The sequence below is a fragment of the Salvelinus sp. IW2-2015 genome, linkage group LG25, assembly GCF_002910315.2.
Source record: "Salvelinus sp. IW2-2015 linkage group LG25, ASM291031v2, whole genome shotgun sequence".
Taxonomy (NCBI): domain Eukaryota; kingdom Metazoa; phylum Chordata; class Actinopteri; order Salmoniformes; family Salmonidae; genus Salvelinus; species Salvelinus sp. IW2-2015.
Window position 1 is genome coordinate 20541291 of NC_036865.1, and position 19402 is coordinate 20560692.

The following is a 19402-nucleotide window of genomic DNA, read 5'->3' on the forward strand; positions in this document are numbered from 1 at the left end:
GATGCTGAGAAACAGCACAAACAAGGAGGTCTCACCACAATGTCTAGAGCAGAGGCCAGTTTACTGTATAGCGGTGAGTATTGTATCTCCAGTGGTGTTGTTACATATTTGAATTTGTTTTAAAACATAAAGCTGAATTAAAAAAGAGGAGGAGGACAATGTCTCGCCAGTCACTGGTACAGAAATGGTTGAGAACCGCTGTACTGTAATGCCAATAATGTGTGTCAGCACTACTGCCTGTGTCTAAGTGTGGGGATTATGGCTGTGTGTGTGTATGCGCTGGTAGCCTGCTGGGGGGGGGGGGGGGGGGTAAAATGCAAGGGCTGAATTCTTGTGCAGTAAGCCCTGGGTGCAGTACATGGAAAACGTGGAATGGATGTCTCCAGAAAGCCTGGCACACCCCTTGGGCTCCAATCCAACTCCAAAACTTGTGTCCTGGTCAACGTCAACCTGATGTTTAAGACAAATGGCTTTATTAGAGGAACGCATCCTATACACCTTGCTCCGTTGCTCCACAAATCATATTAGAACATGAATACTGAACTCAACATTATAAATACATCTTTAATTGCATACTCACGGAAACCCGATTTCATCCTCATGAATCTTTTTAGGCAAACATGGGCCCTATCTGCCTTGTTAAGATACCTATAAAGCTCTTGAAACTGCAAGGAGGGCTGAAGAGCTCGTTATCCTTCCCCCCGGCCTGGAAGCCTTCGCTCACCAGAAGCAAGATCTCTTCATCCGCCCCACGAACCCCCTCGACACAGACATGGATCACCCCCTGCCCCAAATAACAACTAACTGCCCATGCAGTTATCAGTTGTTAATATGGCTAACACATTTTGTGTTTATCAATTTTAGGGCTAATAGGGTTTCTCCTTCCTGTCGGCTCAGATCTATCAGGAATGGGCAGTGAACTGGGGTTATACCGGATGCATTGCAGACAAGGACAAGAGTGTAGCTGCCAGAGTTGGTTCCTGATTTGAACGTAGAGGGTGCTGTAATGTTTATCGCTTCTTTAACCCTGCTTCTTACTTTATCCGGGAGACCAACTCTGACTAGTGATGCGTACAAGGTTTAACATCCCCTAACGAAATACACCAGATTCCTCCTCTCACTTATAATGTGTCTCTCTCTCTGCTCTCTCTCTCTACTCTCTCTACTCTGCTCTCTCTCTCTCTCATCTCTCTCTCATCTCTTCTCTCTCTCTCTCTCTCTATCTCTCTCTCTCTCTCTCTCTCTCTTTCTCTCTGCATCTCTCTCTCGGAATCTCGTCTCTCGTTCTCTCTCTCTCATCTCTCTTCTCTCTCTCTCGTCTCCTCTCACTCTCTCTCTTCTCTATCTCTCTCTCTCTCTCTCTTCTCTCTCTCTCTTCGCTCTCTCTCTCTCTCTCTCTCTCTCTCTCTTCTCTCTCTCTCTCCTCAATATTCATATTCAAAGAGGTTTTTATTGGCATTGGGAAACATATGTTTACATTGCCAAAGCAAATCAAATAGATAATAAACAAAGTGAAATAAACAGTGTTGTAACGATGTGCAAATAGTTAAAATAAAAAAGGGAAAATAAATAAACACCTTAAATAAACACCTTTTTGATTTTAACTATTTGCACATCWTTACAACACTGTTAATTTCACTTTTGTTTATTATCTATTTGATTTGCTTTGGCAATGTAAACACGTTTCCCATGCCAATAAAACCCTTTGAATTGAGTATGGATTGTATCCACAATGATGTTTGTTCTTCACTGTTTGCCTTTTTCMTGTGGCAACAGGTCACAAATCTTGCTGCTGTGATGGCACACCGTGGTATTTCACCCAAAATTGGATTTGTTTTCGAATTCTTTGTGGGGTCTGTGTAATCTGAGGGAAATATGTGTCTCTAATATGGTCATACATTTGGCAGGAGGTTAGGAAGTGCAGCTCAGTTCCTATCTCATTTTGTGGGCAGTGTGCACATAGCTTGTCTTCTCCTGAGAGCCAGCTCTGCCTATGCCGGCCTCTCTCAATAGCAAGGCTATGCTCACTGAGTCTGTATATAGTCTAAGCTTAATTTTGGGTCAGTCACTGTGGTCAGGTATTCTGCCACTGTGTACTCTCTGTTTAGGGCCAAATGGCATTCTAGTTTACTCTGTTTTTTTGTTAAATCTTTCAAATGTATCAAGTAATTATCTTTTAGTTTTGGTTGGGTCTAATTGTGGTGTTGTCCTGAGGCTCTGTTCGTGTTTGTCAACAGAGCCCCAGGACCAGTTCCTTAGGGGTCTCTTCTCCAGGTTCATCTCTTTSTAGGTGAGATTGCTTCCTTTTAGGTGGTTGTGGAATTTAAGGTGGTTGTGGTTATTTTCTGGATTTTGATAATTATCGGGTATCGGCCTAATTCTGCTCTGCATGCATTATTTGATGTTTTACTTTGTACACAGGGGATATCTTTGCAGAATTCTGCATRCAGAGTYTCAATTTGGTGTTTGTCCCATTTTGTGAATTATTGGTTGGTGAGTGGACCCCACACCTCACAACCATAAAGGATAATGGGTTCTATAACTGATTCAAGTATTTTTTGCCAGATCCTAATTGGTATGTCGAATTATACGTTCCTTTTGATGGCGTAGACGTCGTTCACAGCTTTGTGGAAGTTACCACAAGAYCCTCTCTCTCCCTATCTCCCTCCCTCCCTCCCTGTGAGTAACACTGGAAAATCTCCATAATCGTTCTGCCCTTGTTCTGTGGGCACAGCTGGATTGCGAAAATGTTTTTCTGCCACCACTTCTGTAAGTCAAAGATTAACTTAATCTTTTCAAATGGTTAGCACACAATGTACGTTTATACCCCCACTCATCAGTCTCCCTATCCACCTGCTCAAAACATTAAAGGAAATGCCATCACTAACTCAAAATGTCTAAGTGTAAAGGACATCACGCTGCTTGCTTAGCGAGTACCGCTTCCTCCTGATTCGGCTCATACCGATGCACAAACCAGGGACCTCTGACTCGCAAACATACACATCTCACCCAGAAGTACCACCGAAAAGCTAGCTAATTGGCAGTGCAAGTRGAGATACAAGACGTCTGAGTGGCAAACTTCAGATCCTAAACATGGTGGAACCCACCTTTTCACCTCACCTCTTACGCTCACCATCATTTTTACAAAGTCAAGTCAAGCAAAATATAAATGTTCTTCCTATGAATGGAGGTGTAGGACTTGTGCCTCTCTCATAGAGCATTGAAGCAGTAGTCAATCAGGATCAGATTCATTATTTAACAGAAAACCTCTTTCACCCTGCCCACCCAAACAACCCCATAGGTCTTGTGTCATGCACCATAGGGTCAGCAAAACTCATTAGTAACACCGACACACAACAGACCATGTGACTCAACAGTCAGACACCTACGGTCAACGACTGTCTTCTCCATTAATGTGGAGATAAGAAATGGTCTTATGATGACACTTGAGTTAGATTAGTCTCCCTTTGTAGACCGCTTGAAGACTGTTTGAAGTACTTGAGCAATTTGGAAGTTATACGATTAGGTGTGAAAATCATGTACCATTTAAAAAATTGTACTGTATGCATGGTTTTAAGACAACTCTCTGGTGACTTGTTCGACTTGCTTCAAATTCACTAAGCAAAGACACTAGCTATTTGGAGTGAGTCTTGTTTACAGTACTCCCAATAGACTGACAGCATCCTTAAATTATACTATAGTGTTTGCTTCCAGCAAACTGACTAGTGACATTTAACAAATATAATATCTCTCAGTGAGTGTAAAGTGCAAAAAAATGGATTGTGTGAATTCTATTTTTGTTGGCAAGCATCATTTCTACATGATCGGAGCTGCGTGAGGCATAAAGTTCCATATTAAAGATCTGACAGCTTTTGATAGGTGAAAACATATGGGTGGAAGTTATATGAAGGTCATTTAGTAGGCTAGAACCGACACAGCCGTTTGAAATCCATAAACTGGAGTGAACAAGGAGGGGACACCTTTTTGGATTGGAATGCAGCTCCAGAGTCACCTCCTCACATCTTCTCTTGTCCAAGTGGATCAGTTTGGCCCATGTGAGAGTGATAATGACAGACAGGCTGGCCGCCCCAGTGGCCCCGTGCAGGGTGAGAGGGAGGGAGGGTGATGGAATGGTGAGTTGGGGAAGTGACTGCCCGCCAAGCCTGTGAGACTCTGCCTGGGCCTGCGGGGCAGTGGGTCCTGGAGGGAGTCCAGATGGACTATAAAAGGAGCTTCCCTTAATTCAGTTAGACACCAGTTGGTCTGAGGGGAACGGTCTGAGGGAGTGGAGGAGAATTCTGTGGAGAACGCCGGGTTTAGCCTGAGGTAAAAGAGAGAGAGGCTTGGAGGAGAGGCCTGGCAAAGAGACCTGCTAACTTCAGGTTGGTTTGAGGATGTATGCTCAGTTTCAGCTACWGTACAAGCAAGGACAGAAATGGATGTGACGATCGAGCTATCTGGGGGGTTGTGCTCTTACACATTGAAATGACAGCTGTTAATGGCATATAGTGTAGGTGAGCATGTTTTTTTTTGTATTTTCCTGTTCCAAGAAGTGAAATAGGCGAAGGCTGGTGTTTCAGATTGGGACAAAAACGGAATAACATAAGGAGGTTAAAATGTAACCACAAATTCATAGTGCTCACAAACTCCATCCATGAGCACCGAAAGGATGTACCTCAACATTCCCTCTCTAGCCTCCTTTGTTTCAATGCCAGACAGCTGACTCCTATTCTCCACTGATTCTCTTCCACTCTAAACTCTTACTTCCACTCCAACAATGCAGCCTATGGGAGCAACCTGCTTCTTCCTGAAGCTATTGGGCCATAATGGTTGAGAGTTGCCTTGGAGCAGCAGAGGTGGATAGAGAAACACCTCTGACTACAATCATTACCACAGAGCTGTGTGGGGCAACTCTGGACAAGCACAGAGGCCTGGAATTGTTCTGCTTTCCTCCTGGCACTGGTMGTCTACGTAACTGAAGTCCCTGAGGCTTTAAAAAAAAGTTGAATAGTCCAGCCTTCCATTGCCAAAATAACACATTTTGACAGCCATGTTCCCCCTAAGGACTGCAAGAGAAAATTATTGCAGACAATTGCTACTGTACATTGTTTAATTTAAAGTAGAATGAAAATTGATATTAAATAACTTGCTATGCTGCTCTTTCCTGGGCTGACACGTTTACCTGCAACGGTAAACTCTAATAATAATCACACCCGATACTCTATAAGAAATGAACAAGGGTACTAAATCCAGTGTCAACTTGTACATGTATAGTGAAAAGCAATAAAAGGCCATTTCAATCTAAAATGAAGCCTTTTCTGTAGCACCCATTCACATATCCCATCCATGCAAATCACAGAGCCAGACAAGTATCACTGTTTCCACCTGTCAACATGGCAGCCTGTCATTACTACTTTGCAGGTTCTGACTACTGTGGCTGTTACTGGGGACTCACACAACAGTGTATAAGAGAGGAGGGTAGCTATAACACAGCACAACATCTACAATCAAACTGAGCTGTCATTACAGCGCCCCACTGATTATACTTTTGTATGCCTTGAGTCCCACTTATATCGGATTGACAGCAGTGGATCTCCATAGTGCTACCCCCAAGCAGGTAGAGCCTGGATTTGCTGGATCTCCATAGTTCTACCCCCAAGCAGGTAGAGCCTGGGATTTGCTGGATCTCCATAGTGCTACCCCCAAACAGGTAAGCCTGTGATTTGCTGGATCTCCATAGTGTCACTTTCTCAGTGCATGGCATTTGCTTTGTGTATGCTAGATCAACTTTGAGCTTCCAGATTTTTCCAATATAGAGAACCCCAAAAATGTATATAATCTAAGAGAGCAGGCTAAATGTTTAGCTCACCCATGTATTATCTTAAACATCAACTACTACGACTAATAAAATACCAAAGACTGTATTACTGTGTCCTGGCAAAGTGACTGGTAGATTTCAAGACGTTAAGCATCAGAACACAGAGCAGATTGGCTACAGTATTCCTCCACTAGTTAGCCCTCCTCCAACAGAGAKTGAGAGGGAAGAAGGGAACAGCCTCCCATCCTCTGTCATCCCAGCTTTAATAGCCCATCGCCAGGGAGAGCACAATCCGCATGCAGCAAGCCGTTACAATGCGCTAGGATAATCGGCATAGAACTCCCATATTCTTCATTACAGTCCAGCTGACAAGATCCATACCTCACTGTAAATGGCCCATCCAAAACCATTACCATGGGCTTGTATAAATATTTTACAAGTGTGAACAAGCGGAATGGCACTGGGCCGTGCCAGATGAATTGCCGCAATAAATATGAATTTCCTTTTGCACCGGTGTTATCCTTTAATACATATCTCAGAAGGTAAATTGGCTTCAGCAATCGCAATCCATTAAGCCTTTTGCATCAACAATTCTACATTTGCCACCAAGTTCACCCACTGTGGGAGGAACGTGATTTGTAGGACAATAGAGGCATGGCTTGTTTTTGTCTGCTTTAAAAAAAATCTAATTCTATACAGGCATAATGGATTTGGTTATCGGAGCACAGAAACCTCACTAAGCTATTATCTAACACTTTGTCCACTCTGGTGGAAAGAATCTCCTGAGGAATGATTCATGTGATTAACTATACCCTGCTTTTGCATCCTCAGGCATCCTAAWACTGATCCAACACTGTACGCCACACAAAAATGAATGTTTTGCATGATCTTTTCTCTAATATTTTTATGTGATTGACCTGAAGGATTACTGTACAGATGAAATTATATGTTCTGATGGCTTATTCCTTTGTACATTCTTAGTCCACCTTTGTTGCATATCATTAATAATGCAGCTCACCATTGTTCGCCACAGGCCTCCCATTCATCAATACACCTTTTAATTGTGAAAGCAATTACTGGGAGTTTTGCTTTGTAATCTGTTGAATTTCAATGGCCTTTTATTACGGGATCAGTCCTCACACCTTACACTTTTCTCAAATATACTCACTGCTAATGTATAGTGATTGGGTTACATACAAGCAGAAAGTCTCTCAGGTGCTTGTTTATCAGAAAATATTGGAGTACATAATAGTAGGAATGTAGGAATACAACAGGGGAGGTTATTTTACCCACGCTAGGCTACTTTATTCCGCTAAACTAAACGCCCACCTCGGCTCCTGCAGAGTTCACACACACTGTACAGTATGTGGAGTAGTGCGACTTCCTGATGTTGTGACAGAGCGGGTTGGTGCTGAGTGCTGCTAAGCCCCCTCTTTCCCTTCCTGACAATTTGAACGCAGCATGGCGATGTCTCCAGAGATCAGCCTTCACACTTTTCACTCCTGCGTGGGAGAGGCAAGGCTGTGCTTAAAGGAATCTGCAGAAATACGTCTCTCTCGCTGTGTTTCAGTGAAGAGGACTGGAAGCGGATGGAATAGCTCTGCTGCTGACAAAGCCCTGTTCCGTTTAGAACATGTGTTTGATATGAAACGGCACAGCATCACAACGTAACATGTGGCATTCACCTGTTACTGACTCCTGACAGGTTCATCTGAAGTGGAGTCTGTTGTAGGACCTGACTGACTACATGTACTTCTACACCTGCATTGCTTGCTGTTTGGGGTTTTAGGCTGGGTTTCTGTACATCTGGACTGAGACTGATAGGCTAGCGAAGTGATAGTTAGCTAAAAGGTACGAGACCTAAACGGTGTAACTTGTTAAAGCTTATTAAACCTCGTTAAAGATTTACTACATTACCAAAATTATGTGGACACCTRCTTGTCGAACATCTAATTCCAAAACCAAGGGCATTAATATGGAGTTGGTCCCCCCTTTGCTGCTATAACAGCCTGCACTCTTCTGGGAGGGCTTTCCACTAGATGTTGGAACATTGCTGTGGGGACTTGCTTCCATTCAGCCACAAGAGCAGTAGTGAGGTTGAGCACAGATGTTGGGCGATTAGGCCTGGCTCGCAGACGGCTCTGTGCAGGCCAGTCAAATTCTTCCACACCGACAAACAATTTCTTTATGGATCTCGCTTTGTGAACAGTGGCATTGTCATGCTTAAACAGGAAGGGGCCTTCCCAAAACTGTTGCCACAGAGGGGCCTACCCCGAACCATGAAAAACAGCCCCAGACCAGTATTCCTCTTCCACTAAACATTACAGTTGGCACTATRCATTGAAGCAGGTAGTTTTCTCCTTGCATCTGCCAAACCCAGATTTGTCCGTTGGACTGCCAGATGGTGAAGTGTGATTCATCATTCCAGAGAACACGTTTCCACCGCTCCAGATTCCAATGGCGGCAAGCTTTACACTGCTCCAGCCGACGCTTGGCATTGGGCATTGTGATCTTAGGCTTGTGTGAGGCTGCTCGGCCATGGAAACCCATTTCATGAAGCTCCCGACGATCAGTTCTTGTGCTGACGTTGCTTCCAGAGGCAGTTTGGAACTCAGTAGTGAGTGTTGCAACCGAGGACAGACCATTTTTACACGCTACATGCTTCAGCACTTGGTGGTCTCGTTCTGTGAGCTTGTGTGAACTACCATTTCGCGGCTGAGCCGTTGTTGCTCCGAGACGTTTCCACTTCACAATAACAGCACTTACAATTGACCGGGGCAGCTCTAACAGGGCAGAAATKTCACAAACTAACTTGTTGGAACTTGTTGACGGTGCCATGTTGACAGTCACTGAGCTCTTCAGTAAGGCCATTCTACTGACAATGTTTTCCTAAGGAGATTGCATGGCTTTGTGCTCGATTTTATACACCTGTCAGCAACGGTTGTGGCTGAAATAAGAGAATCCACAAATTTGAAGGGGTGTCCCCATACTTTTGTATATCTAGTGTATGACAAGTTGTGATCATTAGCCTCCTACATCTGTCAGAAAGTGTCACCTGTGTGGAACTGTTTTGCTTTATGCTATTTAAAGCTATTCTTCCAGACACAAACGGATGGTAGTGATAAAAGTATGAATAGTTTCTAATGTAGWTATGGATTACAAGGCGACTGAGGGCTCAAATGACAGTGAGAGGTRGAGTCCCCATGTGGTAGGAGTTCAGAGGTGCACTAACAACTGACCCATAGGATTTGAGTCTGCATAGTGAGCTCACCCCTGAMATAATCTGAACACCTACTCTCTACATACCCATTGAACCAGGAGATTTAGACTTTTGCCTTTCAYCATTACGGAAAGATGTATGAATTACACAATTGAAGGCCTTTATGCATTCAAACACAACTTTTTATGCATTCATAACGTGAAATCAAATACGCAGGTTTTATTCCTCAGAATGGAAATTGCACTGTGCTATAGATCAGCATTGRTGTCAATTCCATTTAAATTCCAACCAAATTTTTCTGCATTGAAGAGAATTTGAATTTTGGTGTACTTCCTGAATTTACTGGAATTTAAATGGAATTGACCCCAACCCTGCTATAAATGTATCTCCTGTAGTRCATACAATGCTGCAGTACATGAAATCAGATCTCATAAAGATACGTTGGCAGATAATATGTTTTCCCTCTATGCTGGTCCAGGGCAGAATTAAATTGAATTGAAATTCAATCTGTGGATGAGGATCGTCTTTATGAGGTCTAATACTGTACATATTGATAGTAYCTACAGTACATCACTAGGGCCAAGCTTCTTGCCAGCCAGGACCTCTATACTAGGCGGTGTCAGAGGAATGCCCCAAAAATTGTCAAAGACTCCAGCTACCCAAGTCATAGACTGTTCTCTCTGCTACGGCAAGAGGTACCGGAGCGCCAAGTCTAGGTCCAAAAGGCTCCTTAACAGTTTCTAGCCCCAAACCATAAGACTGCTGAACAGTTCATCAAATGGCTACTCGGACTATTTGCATGGACCCCTTTATTTTATCATTATTATTATTTAAAAAAAATAGTTGCACTGACTCTCTTGCACTGGCTCTATGCACACTCACTGGATTCTAACCACATACTCACTGGATTCTAACCACACACACACACACACCACATACACACACACACACACACACACACACACACACACACACACACCCAAACACACCCACACACACACACACACACACACACACACACACACACACACACACACACACACACACACACACACACACACACACACACACACACACACACACACACACACACACACACACACACACACACACACACACACACACACACACACACACACTGTACGCTGCTGCTACTCTCTGTTTAGTATCTATGCATAGTCACTTTACCCCAACCTACATGTACATATTACCTCAATTACTTTGACTAATCCATACCCCTGCACATCCGTACCCCTGCACTCCGTACTTGTATATAGCCTCATTAGTGTTATTTTGTTGGTATTTTTCCTTTAGCTTATTTAGCAAATTTTTTTTAATTACTTTTTTAAAACTCTGCATTGTTGGTTAAGGGCTCGTAAGTAGGCAGGTAGCCTAGTGATTAGAGTATTGGACAAGTAACCGAAAGGTTGCAAGACTGAAAGGTTGCAAGACTGACAAGGTAAAAAAAACTCTGTCGTTCTGCCCCTAAACAAGGCAGTTAACCTACCTTTCCTAGGCCGTCATTGAAAATAAGAATTTGTTCTTAACTGACTTACCTAGTTAAATAAAGGTTAAAAAATAAAGAAAATTAAGCATTTCACGRTAAGGTGACCTGTTGTTTTCGGCGCATGTGACAAATACAATTTGATTTGATTATCCAGAAGTGCTGAGTCTACCTTAGAGCAATACAAAGGAGTGTGTCTCAACAGCCCAGCCTTGAGTTTACCTCTGCAATTTATCAGTCTGAATATGTTACTCTGTATCCAAAACAATGGGAGCAGAGTATTTAGTATTTATTAGGGTCCCCATTAAGGCARCAGCTACTCTTCCTGTATTGCAAGCAGCATGAAAACAATTACATCACTACAAAACACAACAACATTCGAAATAAAACAATACATCATACAATAAATACTTTATTACATTATTACTCTCTTATTACAAATGTATGATATAAAATCCACAATACCACAACATTACAATGTGTGTGTGTAGAGTGTGTGTGTGCGTATGCGTGTGTGTTTGTGTCTCTGTGTTGTGCCGTGAGGTATTGTTTTATTGTTTTTTAAAATCAGATTTTACTGCTCGCTTGAGTTACTTGATGTGGAAGAGAGTTCCATGTAGTCCTGGCTCTATGTAGTACTGCGCATTTCCCAGAGTCTGTTCTGGACATAGGGACTGTGAAGAGACCCCTGGTGGCATGTCTWGTGGGGGGTATGTATGCATTTCTGAGCTGTGTGTTAGCTGTTTGAACAGACAGCTTAGTGCTTTCAACATGTCAATACCTCTTACAAACACAAGTAGTGATGCAGTCAATCTTTCCTCTACTTTGAGCCGGAACAGATTGAAATGCATGTTATTGATATTGGCCCTCTGTGTACATCTAAAGGCCTGTCGTGCGGCTCTGTTATGGGCCAACTCTAATTTGACTATGCTCTTTTTTGTGACACTTGACCATATAACTGAGCAGTAGTCCAGGTAGGGCTRGGCAGTATACCGTATTTTACTATATACCGGTATTGATGCACGGACCAGCTTGGGTTTTTACTTTACCTTCTATAACGGTATTTGAATGTTTGGTATGTTAAATGTGATACGCCATGTGTAACATCCATTTGTATAGTTTACTCTGCTACTTGAGTCATCCCTTTCCGCTCTCTCTCTCTCTCGCCATGCCGTCCATTTGGAAGATCCATTTGCAACCAAGCTTTAACTTCATGACTGATGGCTTGAGATKATGCTTCAATATATCCAAATAATTTTCCATCATCATGATGCCATCTATTTTGTGAAGTGCACCAGTCCCTCCTGCAGCAAATCACCCCCACAACATGATGCTGCCACCCCCGTGCTTCACGGTTGGTATGGTGTTCTTCGGCTTGCAAGCATCCCCCTTTTTCCTCCAAACATAACGATGGTCATTATGGCCAAACAGTTCTATTTTTGTTTCATCAGACCAGAGGACATTTCTCCAAAAAGTACAATCTTTGTCCCCATGTGCAGTTGCAAACCGTAGTCTGGCTATTATATGGCGGTTTTGGAGCAGTGGCTTCTTCCTTGCTGAGCGGCCTTTCAGGTTATGTCGATATAGGATTTGTTTTACTGTGGATATAGATACTTTGTTTCCTCCAGCATCTTCACAAGGTCCTTTGCTGTTGTTCTGGGATTGATTTGCACTTTTTGCACCAAAGTACGTTCATCTCTAGGAGACAGAACGCGTCACCTTCCTGAGCGGTATGACGGCTGCATGGTCCCATGGTGTTTATACTTACGTACTATTGTTTGTACAGATGAACGTGGTACCTTCAGGCGTTTGGAATTTGCTCGCAATGATGAAACAGACTTGTGGAGGTCTACAATTTTTTTCTGAGGTCTTGGCTGATTTCTTTTGATTTTCACATGATGTCAAGCAAAGAGGCCTTGAAAGGTAGGCTTTGAATTAGATCTACAGGTACACCTCCAATTGACTCAAATGATGTAAATTAATCAGAAKCTTCTAAAACCATGACATAATTTTCTGGATTTTTCWAAGCTGTTTAAAGGCACAGTCAATTTAGTGTATGTGGACTTCTGACCCACTGGAATTGTGATACAATGAATTATAAGTGAAATAATCTATCTGTAAACAATYGTTGGAAAAATTACTTGTGTCATGCACAAAGTAGATGCCCTAWCCGACTTGCCAAAACTATAGTTTGTTAACAAGAAATATGTGTAGTGGTTGAAAAACGAGGTTTCATGACTCCAACTGTAGCTAGCTAATACAGCCTGATACCAGTGCTGGTGGRGGCCTAAATCAGCATGTTGTTTGTGCAACAGTATCYTCTAAATCAAAGAGGAATAGGCAAAGCATGAATATGTTGACTACATGAATAAAGACTTAATGTAGCCAAAGATTATAGGGTCCCCTAGGRAACATTGAACATCACTTTGGTTCATACCCTGTCACAGTAACTCATCCATGGCATTTTCATTCGTTGTCATGTCAAACAACACCGTATTCAAAGTGCCCACCATTATTTATTTTCTAACTATATAATTAKAATAAACATTATTTTTCCATGATTCCAAAAGTTCATCCCGGTGTTTTCTCAATTGCAACATTTGGTTAAAAATAAGGCCTAGTTCTTTTGCCCATATTGTGGCAGTGTGGAAATGATCTCAAATTAGGGTAGGAAATGCAGAAATTGATTGAAATGCAGGAATTTATTTTAGGTTGAAGTTGAATTGAATGTATAAAATGGAGAAAGACCCACTGAAATAATTTAGAATATATGTGTTGCCTCCATAGGGTCACGCACTACTCATAAAGCGAATGTAGAACTTTTATTAATCAAAAACATCAAATACCATCAAAAATTTGAAAAATACCATGATATAATATTTTGGCCATACTGCCCAGCCCTAAGTCCAGGTGTGCTAAAACTAAGGTCTGCAATATTTGCTTTGTTAATTGTAATCTCAAGGAAGCAGAGCAGCGCTTTATCACAGCCAGACCAAGGCGCCAGTCTAGTGGTTAGAGTGTTGGGGCAGTAACTGAAAAGTTGCTGGATCGAATCCCCGAGCTGACACGGTAAAAATCTGTCGTTCTGCCCCTGAACAAGGCAGTTAACCCACTGTTCACCGGTAGGCTGTCATTGTAAATAAGAATGTGTTATTAACTGACTTGCCTAGTTAAATAAATAAATAAATAAATAAAAAACTCTCCCCATCTTAGCTACCGTTGCATCTACATGTTTTGACCATGTCAGTTTACAATCTAGGGTTACACCAAGCAGTTTAGTCTCCTCAACTTGATGAACTGCCACATTATTTATTAAAATATTTAGATGAGTTTTGGGGTTTAGTGAAAGATTTGTCCAAAATACAATGCTTTTAGTTTTTGACATACAATATATAGGACTAGCTTATTACTTGCCAACAATTCTGGAACTGACTGCAGCTTTTTGTTAAGTGTTGCTGTGTGATTTCACTTGCCGTGGTACACTCTTAGAAAAAAAGGTGGTATCTAGAACCAAAAAGGGTTGTTTGGCCCTTTGAAGAACCCCTTTTGGTTCCAGTCAGAACCCTTTTGGAAGGCTTTTTTTCAAAGAGTGTAGCTGATGTGTATAATGTTGAGTCATCAGTGTACATAGACACACAGGCTTTACTCAATACTACTGGCAGGTCATTAGTAAAAACAATTCATGTAAGGGTCCAAGAGGAGTGCTGGAGTTGAAAGGAAGGGTGTTTAATATGGCAGGAGAAAGAGACAGAGGGTGAAAACATTCCCTATTCAAACAGAATACATGAGGTTTACCTTGGCTTCTGGTTTGCACATTATACTGTGAATGTTCCAACAAATAGAATGTGCCAAGCAGCGAGCTATTATTTTCACAAACAAAAAGTAAATGTTAAAGCATATCAATTCTGTTCCCTACTGTGATCGCCACTTCTTGGCCACATCACACGAGAYTACCCAGATCTACAGTAGTAGAGTAAAACTATCAGCAGTTTGAAGCCATATTCCTGAAGCAGATAAGGGGTCTAATCAGTAAAAGGCTCCTTGGAGTTGTAGTAAGATTTGCCCTGGCAGGCGCAAAGTTATCCAAGGATCCCAACAGGCTAGTTCCAGAAGGAGACAGATGCTCMTATCCTCTTAGAAATCTGGATTTTGTCCTGCTTTGATGGAGATATTAAGTCATGACCACAGTCTCAGTGGAACCTTTGAGGATGATGAAAGTCCAAACCAGGAGTGTGTGGTTTTGAAAGGTTTCTGTCTCTCACTGTGGTACTCATGACAGCCTTGGTGAGCCAAAGGCCTTGGCAGGATCAGCCTGGCCTGCCAGTGAACTGCACTGCTGGAAAACTCTGAGCTCAACTGAGGCCCTGTATTTAGTATTAGATGATCTGGGGGGACAGTGTATGGAGGAAAGGGAGGAGGAGAAGGGGAGAGGCTGAGACAGTTTGAGCAGTAGGGGGCTGTTGGGTCAGTGGAAGCCTAGTTTATGTTTAGTTGGGAAAAGGAGAATAAGGGTGAATAATAGAACTGCTTAAACTGCTGGGTCCACTTGCCAATGGCAGACACTAATAATACACCCTCTGCTGTTGGCTGAATGGATTTGGACTTTTGCAGGCTACAGCAAGGATTGCCAGTTTAATTTGGGCATTAACTTACATTCTCTCTCTAATGACCACTCTTGTGARTCTGTCACAGGTCTCAAACTAATCTTTTTTGCTTTAAAGGGGCAATCTGCAGTTGCTACATCCATTGTTGGACTTATAAATGATATGTACCCATTGATTATTGAATATTATAACTTATAAATGTCTCATGAGCATAGTTCAACTGTCATACCTCATCAGGACACAAAATATAAGCTTGTTTTACTCCAATGTTTGTAGACAATGCAAACTAACACTCCATGCCTCAAAACATGGTTAAAACTATAATGTTGATATCATGGATGGCCAGTCATTGCATCCATAGCTCAGTCTATGAATTTGAGAGTGGTTATATCTTCAGCCCCATCACTCAGCTTTTTACCAAAACAGKGGTGGGGAGTTCGCTTTGTTATTTTTTGAACTGCTGTACGTTTCTTTCAACCCTTCTGTCACCCCAGAAGGCTAATTTATGTTCCAAAATCCAAACAAGATAAAATTWATTGAAAACACTTCTCGGCAGATGATGACGTTATTATTTAACCTCTGTGTTAAAAACTGGGAGGAATAAAAGTTACACAGCGATTCAAGAGGAATCTGTGGCTAAAGCTATTAAAGCGATGAAAGAGCCATTTGGAAGGGGATGTAATGGAGAGGATGGTGAGATAATGGCAGAGCTCTCTACTCAGCACAATCTGTCCTTCACGTTTCATCTCACAATGACAAAGTTCACAGAGATAGCAGATGGCCCACCCTCGACTCCAGGATCAATACAGAAAAGGACATGATATATCAAATGACTTTTAAGAAAATGATACCCATGGAGTTTCCTGGGCTGAACTCAATTAAAATCCCTGTAGCCAGACACTTGAAATGGCCGTGCATTGGGACCTGGTGGGTTTTGATGCTTTTTTGTCATCTTCACCCAAAACAAGGAAGAAATTCTGTTTCTATTAGTTTCACAATTATAATTTGATATTCAGTTTCGGTTCAGTTAGTTTTCAGATCCACTTTACTAGATTGTATTTAGTTTATGTTTTATCAAAACAATTATATTTCATGTTTATAATATTTAGTTTCAGTTTTAGTGTTAATGAAAGTAGCCTATGAGTGGGAGGCTAGGAGCCATTTATGTGTTGTATCGTTTTTGTGTTTTTGGGATGTCACTTCCTGCCAYTGTGAGGCAGTAATGCATAAGGTGATGGGTCAGATCATAGGTTAGGTTTTGTTAAAGGTAGATTCCTCAAGATGACATATCTGCACAAAGTAAAAACCCGCTCTAGTGGTTAGTGCGTTGGGCCAGTAACCGAAAGGTTGCTGGATTGAATCCCCGTTCTGCCCCTGAACAAGGCAGTTAACCCACTGCAGTTAACTRTAGGCTGTCATTGTAAATAAGACTGTACTTAACTGACTTGCCTAGTAAAATAAAGGTTTAAAACAAAAATGTGTGTCTGACTTTCCGCTGTTGCAGATTCACTTCCTCCGACTTTGTCTACAAGTCATCTGATTGATCTTATTTTAATGAATACACCAGAGAAAAATGTTTCTACTGGTGTCTTCACCCAAGGTATTAGTGAATTTTTTTTTTATTTTTTTTTTACATTACTTTTATTTTTTCAAATTTATTTTAGTGACAAGTTGTTTGTGAGAATACAAAAATCTAACCCTTGTGTCATCACAAAGAGGAACTTAAAACACTTCAGTGAACTGGCTTTTTTACATGGTCTTTATTTTAGTGATCAAATCAAATAAATTTTTATTTGTCACATACTCATGGTTAGCAGATGTTAATGCGAGTGTAGCGAAATGCTTGTGCTTCTAGTTCCGACCATGCAGTAATATCTAACAAGTAATYTAACCTAACAATTTCACAACAACTACCTTATACAYACAAGTGTAAAGGAATGAATACGAATATGTAGATAAAAATAWATGAATGAGCGATGGCCGAACGGCATAGGCAAGATGCAGTAGATGGTATAGAGTACAGTGTATACATATGAGATGAGTAATGTAGGGTATGTAAACATTATATAAAGTGGCATTGTTTAAAGTGGCATTTTYTTCATTTTTAAAGTGGCTAGAGATGAGTCAGTATGTTGGCAGCAGCCACTCAATGTTAGTGATGGCTGTTTAACAGCCTGATGGCCTTGAGATAGAAGCTGTCTTTCAGTCTCTCGGTCCCCGCTTTGATGCACCTGTACTGACCTCGCCTTCTGGATGATAGCGGGGTGAACAGGCAGTGGCTCGGGTGGTTGTTGTCTTGACTGTATTTCAATTATCCCTGAAACGAATTTATCTTTCAACCTTTTTGCAGATGTCTTCAATACCAATCATGGCTAATCATGCTCCCTTCAAAAAATTAAGGGTTAAAGGTAGATCGAATGCCTGGTACATTCTGGGATGATCAGAAGTGATTCATAAAAGGGATGATGCCTGGGTCAAGGCCAGGAACACAGGCTTAGGACCGGACTGGCAAGCTGTTAAGCAACTGAGGAAGCATTGTGTAAGACAAACTAGAAAGGCTAAATCTGATTATTATGTAACCGCTCTAACGGATTGTAATGGGAACCCGACAAAATTCTGGAAAACTGTCAAATCCCTGAAAGGTTATTCCTCTTYTCTGTCACAAGAAATGTATTCAGACACGGGCCTCATTCCGAAAGAAACGCCATCATTAATGCATTTAATCACCATTTTATTATCAGAAGAAATTATAAAAATAATGGAAATCAGCTCTTGTGCTGCCACTCCATAAGAGAGGGGATAGTAGTGATCTTAATCATTATCGCTCCATTTCAAGGCTTCCTTGTCTAGCTAAGATTCTTGAATCCTTGGTAAATGTACAACTTTGCTCTTTTTATCTGAGCAATGTATTTTGAATGTAAACCAATCAGGGTTTAGGCCTGGGCRTAGCACTATTACAGCAACCACTTAGTTGTTAATGATCTTGTCAATACTTTAGACATTAAAATGAAATGTACTGCTTTGTTTGTGGACCTGTCAAAAGCTTTTGATACTGTTGATCATGGTATTTTATTGAATAAGTTGTCCTCGATAGGCCTGAGCTCTGACGCCTGTTCATGGTTTCATGATTATCTTAGTGACATAACTCAGGCCATCATGTTTGATGGGGTTAAGAAACTAAGATTTAAAGTGGGCTTTTTTTTTTTACAGAAACAGATCTCGTGTCTCTCTAGTCAGCAGGAAGCAGATTGTGTAGTCAACCTGTCTACCTGTTCTTGATTATGGTGGTACTATTTATCAACGTGCAGCTGCACAGAGCAAATTTTCCATCACATGTAGGCTAGGTAAGACTGAGGTCTGAACATACAGTTTTTAGGAAGCGGTTGGGAACACAATATATGGTCAATACTTGGCATGTAGGTTTCTCACTTATGGGTGGCACAAATTGGGATATGGGGGATCGTAATGGGCAGGGTAGATGTAAATTAAAATACTGTAGATTATAATATAGTAATTACTGTAGTGTTTTTGCGGTAAATCACTGTATTGTTTTTGCGKTCTGTAGTATACACTATATTATTCTAAAGTATACTACAACATTCTATACCACGCATTACATTTTAGTCATTTAGCAGACGCTCTTATTCAGAGTGACTTACAGGAGCAATAAGTGAGTTGCTCAAGGGCACATTGACATATTTTTCACYWRTTAGCTCAGGGATTTGAACCAGCAACCTCTTGGTTACTGGCCCAATGCTCTTAACCACTAGACTATCTGCAGCCCACCTGATCAAGGTATACTGCAGTGTATAGTATAGTATTCTACAGTATACTATAGTTTGGTACAGAATTCTATAGTATGCACTGTAGTATTTTATAGTAAACTGTAGTATTTTTTTCATGTGGGTGCTGAGGCTACTAGGCTGTATCACTGAGGTTAGTGGAAGAGCCAAGACATCAATGGACCTGATATTGTGAGAGGCAGTATGACCTTAGCAGATATACTCCAATGAAAGAAACATAAGTTCCTTTCAAAATGTTTTTGAACTTTCCTTGTATCTCACTGTACAGTACAGACACCCACACACTGTGCACACACTAATGAAAGGAAATAGACAGCTATTAAGAAGGAATGTCAGATTTTTCAAGGACCTTTTTCCTCTGCTTTTCTGTTATGCAGGTTAGCGTTTTTCCTCATTAATCTTGTTCTGGAGGCAGCTCTGCCCCGAAGGCAGAAATTATGTAATTGGTTGACT

At 41.4% G+C, this 19402-nt stretch overlaps 1 protein-coding gene across 2 annotated transcripts in view; it reads right to left on the reverse strand.

Moving 5' to 3' along the window:
* LOC111951615 (pro-neuregulin-3, membrane-bound isoform) overlaps positions 1 to 19402 on the reverse strand; it is a 418024-nt gene that overhangs the window by 55602 nt on the left and 343020 nt on the right. The gene's annotated exons all lie outside the window — the stretch shown is intronic.